This window comes from Oryza sativa, chromosome 9, assembly GCF_034140825.1.
Source record: "Oryza sativa Japonica Group chromosome 9, ASM3414082v1".
In the NCBI taxonomy this organism is placed as follows: Eukaryota; Viridiplantae; Streptophyta; class Magnoliopsida; order Poales; family Poaceae; genus Oryza; species Oryza sativa.
The window spans coordinates 4,517,208-4,532,811 of NC_089043.1; the positions used below are offsets into that span (position 1 = coordinate 4,517,208).

The window sequence follows — 15,604 nt, forward strand, 5'->3', positions numbered from 1 at the left end:
GATCGTAAAGATAATAGGCAAAAATATACTTACAGAAACGACACTTAGACCAACCCCAACCAAGATCCACATTAAGGTCTCGACTATAGATGGCCATAAGGCCCGAGGCCTGATGGCCCGGCCCAAGCACAGCATGACACGACTGTTGTCTGGCTCGTGCCGGCCTGGCCCGATAGTTGGGCCGTGCCTGGGCCGATGTCTTAGCACAGTGGGCCGACCCAGAACGACACGGTTAATGGAAAATAGTTGAGGGATCCCAAATAAACTTAATAAACCATATAAGACACGGCCCGAAGAGTAAAGGAACACAAAATATACTTGTTACAGCCATTTAATATAAGACAACCCAAAGAGATTAGGGAGGAAAAATAGACTTATTTTATGAAGAAGCATGATAAGCTATCGTTCCTTCGGGCAGGCCCAAGATTTGTTAGGTCATGCTTGAGCTGTGCGTGTAGCCTGTGGGCAAGTCCAGCCCGGCCTAGCTTGTTGGTCGGGCCGTGCCGGCCCGATTGACCTCAGCCCAGGCCCGATCATGCCTGGGCCATGCCGGGCCAGGCAGCCCATTTGATCATCCATAGTCTTGACCGGCGAAGATGTTTCACTTGATCCACCACGTGTCTGATCAGCCTCCTAACCGTAGACGTAGAAAAACAATGGGAGCACCATTGGTCGTGGCGGCGAAGTATTTGCAACCTCGATGACAAACCAATAAAAATCCAATCGATCTCCCCTCTATGGCTTCGGCTGTCTAGCAATATATGGCACATATATAGGCCCAGGCGCCCAGCCAACCGGACTCTTGAATAACACTGCAGGCATGCAAGCCGAGCCTATATGGGAAAAAAACACCTTTAAATCCTAACCTTAAAAATAATAAAATAATAAAAAAACTGTCCGTGCGCTGCAACGAGTAAAAGCGTTTTTTCAATGGTATCAACAGGTATGAGGAGTTTAGCAATAAATTGAAACATTAATATCTATCGCTACATACATTATAATCGAAAAGGTTAATGAAAATTCTTCCTTGGTTTGGGCAGAAAGCCGACTCCTTTCTTCCTTTTCAAATTCAGCCAAGTCTGCTACCTCCATTAGCTCGCCTACCTCTCTTCGGTCCAGCCCATGGAGCCGTAGGACCAGCGTCCAGCCCATAAGTGGAGCTGTAGGACTAGCATCCTCAATCTCGCCTACCTCACTTCGGTCCAGCCCATAAGTGGAGCCGTAGGATCAGTATCCTCAACCTTTAGAAGACAGTCCTGTCCCATGCACGTACTATGTCGGAGACTATCCTCTCCACCAAATCCGATAAACTACTAGGGAAAGCTCGCCGGTCAGCCATCATCAAAATCAATTAAATCTGGCGAATTAGAGCCACATTGATTGAAAGAGTAAATCATGATGAAAATGACGAGGGAAGAGTCGGGAATTGATTTTTCAATCAGTTGAAAGAGGAAACATACTGGGAGGCATATTAATGTGGCGGGCAGTGCTAGAGTTCGGCCCGGCAAGGTTGGAGGTGTGCTCTGTGTGTGGGATCAGACGGGCCTAGAGGAGACGGATGAAAAAAACTGGAATACTTACCTATTTTTTAAGTAGGCATAGATAGATTTGTAAGGACTCGAATAGGATCTCTTGTGTATAAGTGCTAGTCCAGGATCAAACTAGCACACACAGACACAAAGATAATATTACAACCAACATCACGAAGGAAACCTAATATTTAGTATTAATAATAACTATGATAATCCTTATGGCTAAAGTTTACATTTATTCTGCCACGAAGGGCCTAAGGAAAATATTAAAATAGTAGCGGAAATAAGATAAACGTGTAGTAGTTCGATTCAACTCACCACAGGCAGTCAACTGGGACACACGACATATTCCTCGTCTTCAGCAGTAAACTCCTTAGGAAATAGTGGAAACCTTTCTTCTGGAATTGGGGGAATTGCAAGGTGAGTACATGGAATACTCAGCAATTACACGTTAATATTCATATGCAAGGCTGACGAAGAAAGCGATAGCTATTTTGCATAATAGAGCAATTTGCAGTTATAAACAATTTATAAACAGAGATTTGAACAACATTTATAAATAACTGGTGTTACCATCCATCCATCCACACAGGACCTCATAGCTATATTCATTAACCTGCACACAGCTCATTCCCATATTTCACAAACTACCCCTCATGAGATATCACCGAGCATGTCCATGACCGCTGACGCGGCTATTCGAATAGATTAGTTTAACACTCTACAGAGGTTGTACACCTGGACCCACAAGATACATCGTCCTTTTAATGGCCATGCGTAAATTTCATACTTCAGGTTGTGTGCGGCCAAGGAGTCTATAATGAGGCTTTTTAGAAACTCCGTCCCAACGATACCTTCCCCCATGAGACACATTTCCCTCACACAGACAAGAAAGTACCCCTGGCTAACATAAACTCCTATCATCTAGCCACCTGGGCCGACAGTGCCAAGACTCGGAATCATACTAGGCCTGGTTCTTTCCATGAGATCATGTGGTTGCACGTTAGGCTCAGATCAATTAATGGCTTATGAAGTCAAGTCTTTAATTGACCAAGGCAACTTACCAAACTACAAAAGCACACAGCTCAACAGTAGACTGACAGAGAGACCGTACCCAACAACGATCACACATGTACATGACCACCTAACCAGGTTCACATAGAACCACCCAGCACCCCGGTCGAAAATGTTCTATCCGCCCATTGTTTACTACACGGTGCAACACATGCTACCGGAAAGATAGCACACATCCAAACAGTTCATATAAAAGTGATTACAAGTATATGATTAATCAAAATTGTATTTTGCTTGTAAAACAACATTAAACGGGGCTAAGCATAACTACTCTACCTTGAGTTGAGCCCAATGTTCAACTCACAAAGACTAGGGTGACAAGGTATCATGGACAATCAATAATTATCAAAGGTAGGATAATAATAACAATTAGGTCATGCTACCCATCAATAGTTTATAAATAAAGTAATGCATGTATTCAAAACAAAACATTTTACAAATGGGCTCCATATGTTCAAAGAGTGCACTTGCCTTGATCCCAGTACTGTCCTTGCATAGCGTCTTCTGAAATGAACTGCTCTTTTGCTTCAACATCTACATGGTCGCAAACGAAGAACAAATAAACAAAAGAAAAATCTAACTAATTAATATCAAATGAAATAACCAATTAAACCAGGAGGTAGAGCTCGATTATTTTAGAAGAATTTAGGAAGAAGAACTGGTCGAATCGGAGTTCGAATGACAAAGTTATGGCTTCCGGAAGTTTGAATTTACAGAAAATCCGAAGATAAAAGAAAAAGGAATATTCCGGGAATATTCTCTGGATATTTAATTTCGGAAATTTGATTATTTTTGAATAGGAAAATATGGTGGGCCTACTGTCAGTCAGGGGTATAGAGTTAGTGGACTCGGTTGATGTAGACAGACATGTGGCGACACATGCCAATGAGATGGCACCGACAGGATGGATCTAGGGCTGACGTGGCATAGGTTAGGGTTATATAGATCTAACGGTTGAGATTGAATCTACGGGGTTTGGATGGCTGTGGTTATTTGGGGATTTTTTTGTTGTGGGATCCACAGGTCAGCTACACAGGGGAGGAGGAAGTGCAGCCATGGCTCCATGGGCACGCTCCGGCGCAACGGCGTCGACGATAGTGTTCTGCGGCAACGGCGCACGGGGGCAGCGACTAGCGGCGGCATCGGTAGGAGGAGGCGGAGGCGAAGCTGGTGGCGTGGCACGGCGCTCCGGGATAGCGTGGAGGCGGTGCATCGCGATGGGATTGTGTTGACGCAAAAAACACACACTGGCCTGGGAGATCTGCTTAGCTCCAGTGCAGGTCCAAAGATTGATGAGGTGTGGGCATGCCAGTCAGTTTGATCTTGCAACTGACAAGACATGTGAACATCATATCAATAAGCCGATCGGCTGACAAACCGATCGATGGAGTAATTTCAGCCGATGCCGATACCAGCCGATAGCAATAGGGTTTCGAGCTATCGACTAAGTGTTTAATGTGGAGCCTGACACTTGATGTAAATACCAATATAAAGACAATCGGCTGATGATAATATGATATAACAATAATATAGTCCAATAGAAACCAATCGGCTAATAATAATATGATAGGATAAGTGTTGATCCGAAGGTTAAAGCATACATCGGCTGGAGGTCCGATGTCGTAAAATCCACAACATTAGATTAAACAATAAAATCTTTGTTGCCATCGGCTAAATCTAACTTGTATGTAATCCTTGTAAGCCGATGCAACATCCAGATAACTCATCGGCTGAAACCCCGATGAAACCCTTATTGACAGTCAAAAAGCAGGATTGGGACTATGCTAAACACGACTTAGTAGATCAAATTTAACTGATGCAACAGTAAGTATGAAAAGAAACATAATATCTAGACAACAAAGCCCTTGACTATTTTTTAGGGTGGTGGATGCCTTAGCTAATCTAATCTAGTAAAACAATTTAGTCGATACCGGCAGAAACCCTAAAGCAAGAGACAACTAATAGAGCTCAATTGAGATACTAAGACCAGATTAACTAAGACATATGATAAATAGGAAGATAAATATATCATCCAAACCGGAGCAATCTAAGAGGTCGAATGTACTAATGCAGCCTTGAACGACGCCGACATAGACGAGACAATTGCATGGGCCGGCGGAACATAGGACTTACCTCTTCGCTGGAGATCGAACTGAACCGATGCAGCCCCACGTCATGTGCATAATTCCATGGTTGATAAGTAAAAACCTCGTGAAAGAGGGTGGCGATGCGCCGAATTGTATTGATCGTAGAGATAGTTTACAATGACCCCGGGTGTACATATTTATATCCATGGGAGGATACTAGTCCTTATAGGACACTGAACATATTTTCCTAAAGATAAAAGGAAATTAACAAACTATTCCTAATTAATAGATAACTTGCCATGCCACATCCTCCTTGAACTCGGTCACTTCTGGATAAGCTTCCATTAATAGATTAATTTCCTTAACCGAATATAGCAGGAATCCGACTATTGACGATGTGATGATTCTCTTAGGGGCTTACCAAATTTCACTGTTAAAAGATGGCGGACGCGGGAGTTGAGGAGGAGAGAGGAAACGGTGTGGGAAGAAGAGAGGGCTTAGCCTCGGGCTCACCGGCGGCTGTAACACGGGAAGGAGGCAGTGATGACGATGGCGTGGCTCCTAGTGGCACGAAGCAACGGTGGCAGCGGCGGCTGCTAACGGTGGAGATGGCGGCTGCGGCGGCAGCAACGGAAAAAGGAGGGGAAAAAGGTGGTGCCAGTGGCTATTTATAGAGGGAGAGGACTAGGGTTAGGGTGACTCCCGGATTTGTGGAAAGGCCGCACCGGTTCTTGCGGGATTTGGCAACGACATGGCTAGTAGGAATGGTAACTTCCCCCGCGGGGACCTGGCCCTACTGGGGCGGGGGCGGGTGACATTTCTGCCCCGCGGGTCCATCGGGGCCTGGGCCCCGCACTTGCGGGTGAGGGGACAGGGAAAACATTCCACCCGCGGGTGACTCGTAGGCCCTTGAGGGAGTATATTACCTCTTATAATGTAGCCCATTACAGGAACACACGCCCAAGTTTCCCATGGGAATCAGCATATATAAGGAAAAAAACCTAACCCTACCCCAACCAGACCTCCCCTCCACCACCCCACGCCGCTGCACATCACAACCGCACAGCCGCAGACGTGCTCCGAAGTTCAGATCTCGCCAGCTCGCCGCTCTCCCTAGTCCCCTGTCTGCGCTCCGGAGTTTGGATCTCACCGGCTCGCCGCCCTCACTAGTCCCCTCCCCTTTGGTTGCCGCTCTCCCCAGACCCCATTCCCCTCCCCTTTGTTGCCGCTCTCCCAAGATCCCAGTCCCCTCCCCTTCGGTCGCCGCTCTCCGCAGTCCCCTCCCCTTCGGTCGCCCTCTCCACAGTCCTCTCCCCTCCTCTCCCGATCTCCCTTCTAGACACAGGTGCGGCGGTTGCACACAGGCGCGGCGATGGCGCAGAGGCGTGGTGGCGCGCAGAGGGACGACGGCGGTGCACATGCAACTGGATGGAGTCGCTACTCAATGCGGGGGCCCGGTCGGGTTGCGAGGCCCCAGAATGGCTAGGGGCATGGGCTGATTTGGCCCTGCATGTCCACTCGGGGCCAGGGCCGGGTGGAGAGTTCGGGGGTCGGGACGGGGCCATTCCAGCCCAACCCGCCCCTGACCCGCCCCATTGCCATCCCTATTGGCTAGTAGCGGCGGTGGTGTGGCGCGGGCTCGGTCGGCGGCGGTGTGGGCCGAGGCGTTGCGGAGGAGAGGAGAGCTAGGCCGAGGACGACCATGGGCTCAGGGCTTGGCCTCCCCGGCTTGCTGCTCAAGAGGGAGAGAGGGAGAGCTAGAGGTAGAAGAAGGAGGAGGAAGGAAGAAAAAGGAGGAAGGAGAAGGGCTTTTCTGCAAAAAGGCAGAATAGAGAAAGAGATGAAGGAAAAAGGGAAAAAGGCATGGACTTTTCTGGAAAATTCCAAATGTAATCTATGCGGTACTTGTAATACTCTTTTTTTTTTTCGGCGATCTTAAATTTACCGCTACTTTGAATCGTTGTCGCAAGAATGTCACTAGAAAATTATAAAAATGCCACTAGAACTGTCATTCGAGTGACACCCTTACAAAATTGAAAAAACCGGTGGCAAATTTGTAAATACCCCTTTTTTTTTTCTCGATAATAAACGGAACAAGCAAACAGGAATAAAATCGGATCGGGAGATAAGCAAAACTGAGGACGTACTAATACTTTCTTTTTTTTTTTTACAAAAAAACCTTTCAATTTTTATAATAGTAGAGATAGAGATACGGCCACGATACCTAATTACCCTAGCTAATCTATATTTTCTATAAAGTTATAGCGCACTAAGTCTAAAGCTCAACATGCAACCGTGCTACATTATCACTCACTAGCAATAATTGCATATTTGACCTCATTTAAGCATATAACACCATCTACAATTTACTAGCTCTGTCCCGACCTGCAACCATACTTTTTGAGTTTTTTTTGTTTGTAATTTTTGATCATTCGTCTTATTCAAAAAATTATGGAATTATTATTTATTCTGTTTGTGACTTGCTTTATTTTTAAAAAGTACTTTAAGTATGACTTATGCTTTTTATATTTGCACTAATTTTTCAAATAAGACGAATTGTCCAATATTGCAAAGTATAAATGTCAAAGCTAGCACCAATTTAGGATGGAGGTAGTATTTAATTCTACAAATCAACATGCAAGCATATCCAATCATCGCCCTCACATCATTTGCACAATATTTTAACAAATCTATCTATTATTTTTATAATATTTAACATATACTCGCATTAAGCAGTGGTATCATTTGTGTGTTTCATAATAAATACTGATAAACCCTGATATTTCATTATTTTTTCCTTTTTAGTTCTAGTTTGATTGTCAAGAAAAATATATATTGAGAATTGCTTAATAATTCCCGCAGCAAAGCGTGAGGAATCACCTAGTTAGTTTAAGCTTATAGTAATGGCACATGCAATGAACCATGCAATTTCTCCTGTCCTTGAACCATACAATCACTGAGAGTTGGCTTGTCTGGATCTTGTGCCGCACGATAAAATGAAGAATTCAAATCAAGGCTGGGGCACATATATCATCCTCTCTGTTTTTTTTGAAACAAAGCCATCCCTAGCTTTGAATTAATTTGAGATAGTTCTTATTTCGTCTTTACAACATGAAATACCAATGACTTTAACACCAAGATGCATAAAAAAATAGTGACACTACTAGGAAAAGCATTATCGCAAGCGGCCGAAAAGGGTCTTTGCAGGCGGGGCGGCCGTCCGCCTGTAAGCCAACAACTGTGAAGATCGCCGATCTTCGCAGGCGGGGCGGCCGTCTGCCTGCGAAGATAATTTCGCAGGCGGACGTTGGCTAGTCCGGTCCGCCTGCGAAAATAGGAATCGGCCGCCTGCAAAAAAAAAAAACTTCCGCCTGTGAAGATAGGTAGAAAATATTGAAATTTAATAATAATTTGCCCGTAAATTACTTTTAAATTATTTAATAGAAATTCTTGCAGGTAGATTATTATGTACATATATTGGAAGATTATCAAGCATTTTACTGATAAATTTACATATATTACATTACTCAAAAGTGTTGCCAAAATATATATATTACAATATTTTTTTACATTGTCACTTCAAATACGCCATCTAGTTAATACATTATGGCATAGCACTGTTCCACTCCTGAAGATCCTTGAATTCGTCACTTGTGGCTAGGGCACCCTCTGGGTCGAAGAAATCCCCTTTCATATGACAGCACCCATGGTGGATGAAGTGACACAGATCACGCTGTACATTTTTTTTATGCCTATATCGACAAAGCTTGTTCGACATTGTAATCTTGGCAACTGCATGCATTGAAGATAAACAATATATTAGTATCATAAATATATGAAGTTGTCTAGGACATAGTATAGAGACTTACATCCTCCGCGTTAGTCCCGTACCTCCCATTAACTCTAAGAAATTCGCAAGCGTAATACCCGCAAAGGACCGTTCCCCGCGGTTGCTTGTGACACTTCAGGACATATCATAAAAGATAGTTAAAATTTGCAATTAGTGAAACAATTGGTATACATTATGTGAGTGGAGTATTACCGTCCAATAGGTATGTACTAGCAGCTTCTTCCTTGTTCGGGTCTGTTCTCCACCCTTGAACTTGTAGTACTGGTACGCAATGTATGGATGTCATACCGTTTCACATTAAGGAGGATATTTATTTATAATACATTCATATAAAATGCAAGAGTCATAATTACTTACTACTGTAAGATTGTTAGAAATTCTTTGTATGACTGGTGTTTGTAATCGAGAGGGTCCAAGACTACCACGGTTCCGTCTTTAGGATGGATGAGTAAACAGATATAATTATCATTACATATTAACAACAGCATAGTTAGTTAGTACCAGCTAAAATAAGACATATGTGCAGAAGATAAATATACCCGACTTACTTAAAATTATAAGCGGCCATGACGACTCTCTTATTTTGAAAGTGCAAGAAGGCTCGTCCAATGTACTGTGCGACAGTAATCAATTTCTCCTTGTGCAAGCCCTTCTTGTATTCAGCTATCTCTTTTGGAGTCTTGCCGTTCAGCTGGTCTGACCCTGGTGCTATGTAACGCCCCGATTTTCGTTCGGGATTAAAAATCATTTAATAATGCATTTCCTAGAAATTAAATAAAAAGTTAATCAATTTAATCAAGTAAAATAATGGGAGAATTAAAATTTTCCCTTAAAAATCAATGGCCGGGAATATTTTGTAATATTCTTTGTGCCCTAATGTACTCTCCGGAAATTTTCCGTGAATTTTCGGGGCTCAAGAAGTAAATCCAATAGCACAAAGTTCATTTAACCAATTAGAATAAAAAGAAAAGAAAATAATTTTCCCCTTCCTTGCTTTCGGGCTCGGCCCAAATTCCTCCCCCTCCCCCTCTCGGGCTCTCTCTCTCCCTCGGCCCAGCTCGCCGCTCGGCCCTCTCCTCCCCGAAGTCTACTTTGCCTCCCCAGCCGGCCTCCCTCTCCTCTTTGGCCGACAGGTGGGACCCGCGGCCCCACCTGTCAGCTCCTCCTCCTTCCTCTGGCTGGCCGGCTGCAACCACCATGGCCGCCTGAGCTGCCCCACGTCGCCGCTTCCCCAGCCCACCTCCTCCACCCTGCGCCGCTCCCGCCCGACCGTGGGACCTCGCCGCCCACGACCCCGCTCTCCTCCCCCACTTTCCCCCTCCAAAACCGGCGCCGAACCACCCCACTCGCCCACGTCGCCGGCGCCTCTTCCCCCTTCAAATCCGCCTCTCCCGGCCACGTTCTCCCCCTCCGGGACCTATATAAACGACTCACGTGCCTCCCTTCATCCGTTTTCCCCTCTCCCCGAGCACCCCGCGCTCCCTAGACACCTCCCCACCGTGCTCCCGTGCACCACCGCTTTCCGGCGAGCTCCGGCCGGCCGATTCCGCCGCTCCACCCACCGCCGCGCCAATCCGCCACCACTGTCGGCTTCGCGGCGCCGTGCCGCAGCCCGGCCTCTACTCCATTTCCCCTCTCCGCCTCTGGAACACCGCCGCCTCGTGCACCACCTCTCTCCCCCGCCGCCGCCGTCTTCAGCCGGCCGCTGCTGCCGCGTTAGTCGTCGCCGCACCTCGTCGTTTGCGTCGTCGGCAACGCTGTGCCAAGCTCTACCTCGGCCTCTGCTCTGTTTCCCCATTTCATCGCCGCAACCACCTTTCCGCCGTCGACCCGAGCTCCGCTACCGCCGTTGTCGTCTCAAACCACCGCTCCTCACCGCTCCGGTCGCCGTTCTAGAAATTCATTTAAATGGCTCAAAACTTCTAAAATTCATATCTAATTCATTCGAACTCCGAATTGAGCCATTCAACTTGCAAAATTCATCTAAAATTGAGCTCTACATGTTTGTTTACTTTTTATGTACTGTTTCCTGGGTTTTTATGAGAGTTTTTCCTCGTTTTGCGTGCCAGCGTGTAGTTTCCGTCGTTTCGGAAGTTCGCGGTCGCGAGGAAAAGAGTTCAGAAGATCAAAGTGAAGAAGCAAGGCAAGTCACACATTCCCCTTGAGCATGTTGATCCCAATTTATAAATGTTTTACCGTTTACAAATAAATATGCATGTTTTGCTAATTACACGGGGTCAGGGTTTACCTATCTGCTCGCTTGTGCCATGTTTACTTGATATCTGTCCTTTGTCAACCTTGGGTGATAAATCGACTAGCTTGTGTTACTTATGTGACCTAGCTAGAACTTTATGCTTAGCCATGCTTAATTACCACTAGCTCAGTCGATGGGATAATTGCAGTATTAGACATTCTAGTATCTTGTTGAGCCGCGTGCTCGAGACATCTGGCCATGTTTCATGGTCGTAATTATCCAACTAAAATGCGACTGAATGGTGGGCTGTGGGTTGTCACGCCCAGAAATTCACGAACCAGAATTTCTAAGCTGAATGTGTATTAAACCCCTGTCCAGGACCAGCCAGGGTACACAAACGACAATTGTTGACATACAGATCCACGTCTCACAAAAAATATAAAAGATTTACAAATGCAGCGGAAAAAGATAAAAGCGAGCTAAGCCTGAAGACTTGACTCCTGCAGCGGGCGACTCCATTCCACAGGCAATCCTTGACGGCAGCGACGAAACCAACCTCTTCGAGACATCTTCAACTGGGAAGGACTTCAACTCTGGTGTGGGGGAAAAGAGAGCAAGACTGAGTACTACCCACTGTACTCAGCAAGTCACACCGGAAGAGGAGGTATGATGCAAGATATATCCAAGGGAGGCTAAAGGTTCTTTTGCATAAAGCCGGCATTTCAAAGCAGTAGTTGAAAGCAGTAAAACAGTTGTCGTAATTAATCCATATTAACCAATCACTGTCCAACGTTACACCACGTTGCAACAGGCCCAAACCACCACCTGAACTAACCAGTTCATTAAGCTAAACTAGGGGTGAAACTAATCACGGTGAATCTGGTCGACCGCCCATAACCGCGGGCACGGCTATTCGAATAGTTTTACTCTGATCAGAGGTGTACAGCTGTACCCACAAGACACAGCCCCACGACACGTTCCCGTGCGCCGACATGCCACCACGACATACCGGAAAGAGGCCGTGACAGGACCCTTCGCATAACCCCCTCTAACCGATCGCACCACACCTTAGGGTTCGCCCCCGTCCCCAGCAGGCAACGGGCAGCCCCCCTTTCGTGCCGCGGTGAATCCGGCAGCCGATCAACCGGACACCCCGGCCGACCCAACTCCATCACGCCCACCCTCGCCTGGGTACGTCGGCTAGAGAAAAGCTACACTACAAGCCCAGCCGTTGCCCACGCTGGCTTGTGGTAAGTACGATAAATTCTTCCAGGGCATCCCGCGAACCGGTCCTTAATCGCCATGGGCACGTCTAGCAAAACCATGCACCCACAGCCCACCATGTAGTGTATTTTAATTAGCCAACACCATTGCGGTGGCACTAATCCAAAGCTATTGCCAATAATCAAGTCTATGCTTTAATGTGGTCCCCTTTTGTGCACTAGTTGAACTAAGCATGACTAAGCATCTCCTAAACCAACATCTAGTCATTTTAATACCCAAGTTATCAATGGCATAAGGGAAACAACATATAGCTGAGTAATAGGACCCATCCCACATGATATTGTAAAACAATGCAATATTTAATAGAAATGCGGGACATTTGTAAATTAGGTACAATATGATCAATTGCAATGTATGACTTGCCTTGCTCTCGCACTGATGGAACCACAGCAACGTCTTCGAGAAACCACGAATCGACGAAACGGCCGAAATCTACGCGACAAACAAAACACACAAGCAAAACATGCTATAAGACTACTGAAACAGGAAGCAAAACCATTTTTAATGGATTCTACACATTTTTATGAATTTACTGAGACTTGAATGGACTTAATCGGAGCTCGGATGAATTAGTTATGATTTTTAGAAGATTCTGTGTGTTTTTACTATTAGAGAAAAGCCTTAATCAATTTATTGCGCAATATTGCCCCAGGGCTGACGTCAGCAAGGGGTGGGGCGGCGCCGACATGCGGGACCCACGGGTCAGTGACACTAAGAGAGGGAGAGGGGCGGCTGGCAGGCGGGACCCACCGGGCAGTGGCACAAGGCGGGAGGGGCGCGGCTGGCAAGCGGGGCCCACCGGGCGGCGGTTCACGGGGAAAGGAGGAAGGCGGCCTGGCTCGGCTCGGCTTCAAGCCGGCCGGCCGGTTATGGCGAGGGCGGCGGCGCGCGCGCACGGTTGCCAGCGACGGCAACCGGCGACGGGAGGCGGCGGCGGACGGCGCAAAGACGGCGGCGGCGGCCGAAGCGGCGGCGCGAGCGACCCTAGCGGCGACGCTACGCGGCGGGCGGCGCGGCAAAGGGAGAGAGAGGAAGAGAGGGAGACCGATCCTCACCGAGGGGCTCGGCCGGCGCGAGGGAGGAGCGACGGCGAACAGCAACGATGAGAGACGGGAGGGCGACGGCGACGGGCTCCGGGAGGACCTAGAGAAAAGGTTGGGAGGGGTTAGAGAGAGGGAGATGGACCACGGCGATCGGAAACCATGGCCGACGGCGGCGGTGGAGGTGGTGCTCACCCGTGCGCGAGGGGATGAGGGCTCCGGCGACGAACTTCGACGGAGGAGGGGTGGACGGGGTGGATCTCGGCCACGCGAATCGAACGGCGGCGACGGCGCAAGACGGCGGCGAGCCTAGCGACGGCTAGCGGCGGCCGGAGTAGCGGGAAGAAGCGGCGGTGGGTGGTTGCACGGCGCGGGGACGATGGGGAGCACGGGAGGGGTCGGCGAAATGGGGAAAAAGAGAGAGGGGGTGCCGGCGATGCTTAAATAAGGGGAGAGGGGGCCGGACGTGGCCGGGAGCGGCGGGAATCGCCGGCCGACGTGGGGAGTGGGGGAGGAGAGAGAGGCGGGATTCGATTTTCGAATCCCGGCCATCTCGGGCGCGGGCGCGAGCGGGAGAGAGAGGGAAGTGGGCGCGGGGGACGCGGCGCACGCGCGGGCGTGGTCGACGAGGGCCGGGGAAGGCGGAGACGTGGGCGCGGCGACGGTTGCGGGCGCGGCGGCGCGCCGGGATCGGCGGGAGGAGGGAGACGGGCCCGACAGGTGGGCCCCACCTGTCGGTGACCCGGAGAGAGGAGGGAGGGAGTGGGCCGGCTTGAGCCGGCCCAGCCGAGGGAAGGCCGGCGCGGGAGGGAATGGGCCGGGCCCAAGAAAGAGGAAAAAGGAGGGAAAAGAAAAGATAAAAGGAAAAAGGATTTTCCCAGGGATTTAATATTGCACTTTGCTCATTTTAATTGGTTGAAATTATTTCCAAGGCTCTGAAAATTCCACTAAAAATCCTGTTAGCGTATTTTGACATGTAGAACCCAAGAAAAATTCCACATGCCGATTCCGATTATTATTTGCATTTATTAAATTAGGGTTTCTCTCTAGGTTAAATTAAACAATTTCTTCGGACGATTTATTTTAGCCAATTTTTAAAGCAAGGAGAGGGGGAAACTTCAGGGCGTGACATGGGTGCATGGTTTTGTGAGTCGCACCCATGGCAATTAAGGACCGGTTCACGGGAAACCCTGGAAGACTTACAGCGCTTGCCACAAGCGGGAATGGGTAACTGCTTGATCTGAAGTATAGCTCGACCCTTTCCTAGGCACCGGTGGCGAGGGTGGGCGTGATGGAGTTGGGTCGGCCGGGGTGTCCGGTTGTCCAGCTGCCGGATTCACCGCGGCGCAAGAGGGGACCGCCCACTGCCTTTTGAGGGGTGGGGGTGAAACCTTAGCGTGGTGTGGATGGTTAGGGGAGGGTTATGCGAAGGGTCTCGTCACAATCACTCGACATGGTGACGTGTGCATCATGGGCACATGATGACGCGGTGACATGTCGGTGGGTTGTGTCTTGTGGGTACAGTTGTGCACCTCTGGCCAGAGTAAAACTATTCGAATAGCCGTGCCCGCGGTTATGGGCGATCGACCAGATTCACCGTGATTAGTCTCACACTTAATAAATCGACCCAATGCACTGTAGTACAGGTGGGTTGGTTGGGCCTGTTCAACGTGGTGTAGCGTTGATCAGTGGAGATTTAATATTACTTTAATTACTCAACAGTTTTACTGTTTTGCCTAATAAAATGTTTTACAACCGCCTTTATGCAAATAGCCACAGACCATCCTTGTATCCCCTTGCACGTCCGCATCGTTGGTGTGGCTTGCTGAGTACGGTGGTTGTACTCAGCCTTGCTATTATTCCCCCTTTTCAGAAGTGTAGTGCTTCTGAGCTGAAGATGGAGTTAGAGGACCAAGGCTCAGACCCCAGTTGAGTTTTGCCTGTGGAGTGGAGCTGAAGCCCCGCTAGGATCGCCTTTTTCCGCTGCTGCTGCTTTTGTTTCGGTGTGAGGACTAAGTGCCTCTTCTGTAAGTATTTTACGCTTTATTTACGTTTGGAACTGTTTATTACTTGTCGTTTTGTGTACCCTGGCTGGTCCTGGACAGGGATTTAATACACAAAATAGTCTGGAAATTTGGGCTAAATTTCTGGGCGTGACAAAGTGGTATCAGAGCCAACTTGACTGTAGGTTGAGCCAAACGGTCAAACCTTAAGGACAAGCTTTCTGGAAACCCTATTTGAAAAATGTCTCCTCTCGCCCTTCGGCATTTCTTTGCGAAACGGTTTTTCAAAATTCTCCTCCCTGCCTCCCCGATTCTTTCAGTTGTCAAACCTGGAGGACAAACCGCCAGCTTCATGTCTGTTCGGAAGTCAATTCAAGCCTCAAGCTTCGTGCAGCAGGAGCAAGAAGTTCAGCCCGGAGTCATCGTTCCGCGAAGATCAAGTGGAGTTTTCCCGGAGATGACCTAAACCCAATCTTTCCCAGAAGAGTAGTTTCGTTAGCTTCTAGATCGTGTGTTGTTTGCTTGTGTGTAGGGGTATGG

General features: G+C 48.0%; 1 long non-coding RNA gene across 1 annotated transcript; it reads left to right on the plus strand.

Moving 5' to 3' along the window:
* Positions 1–10,637: 10,637 nt before the first annotated feature.
* LOC136351917 (uncharacterized) lies at positions 10,638–15,205 on the plus strand. Its single transcript, XR_010735205.1, has 2 exons — positions 10,638–10,686; positions 14,935–15,205. It is a non-coding gene; the product is annotated as an uncharacterized lncRNA (long non-coding RNA).
* Positions 15,206–15,604: the final 399 nt, after the last annotated feature.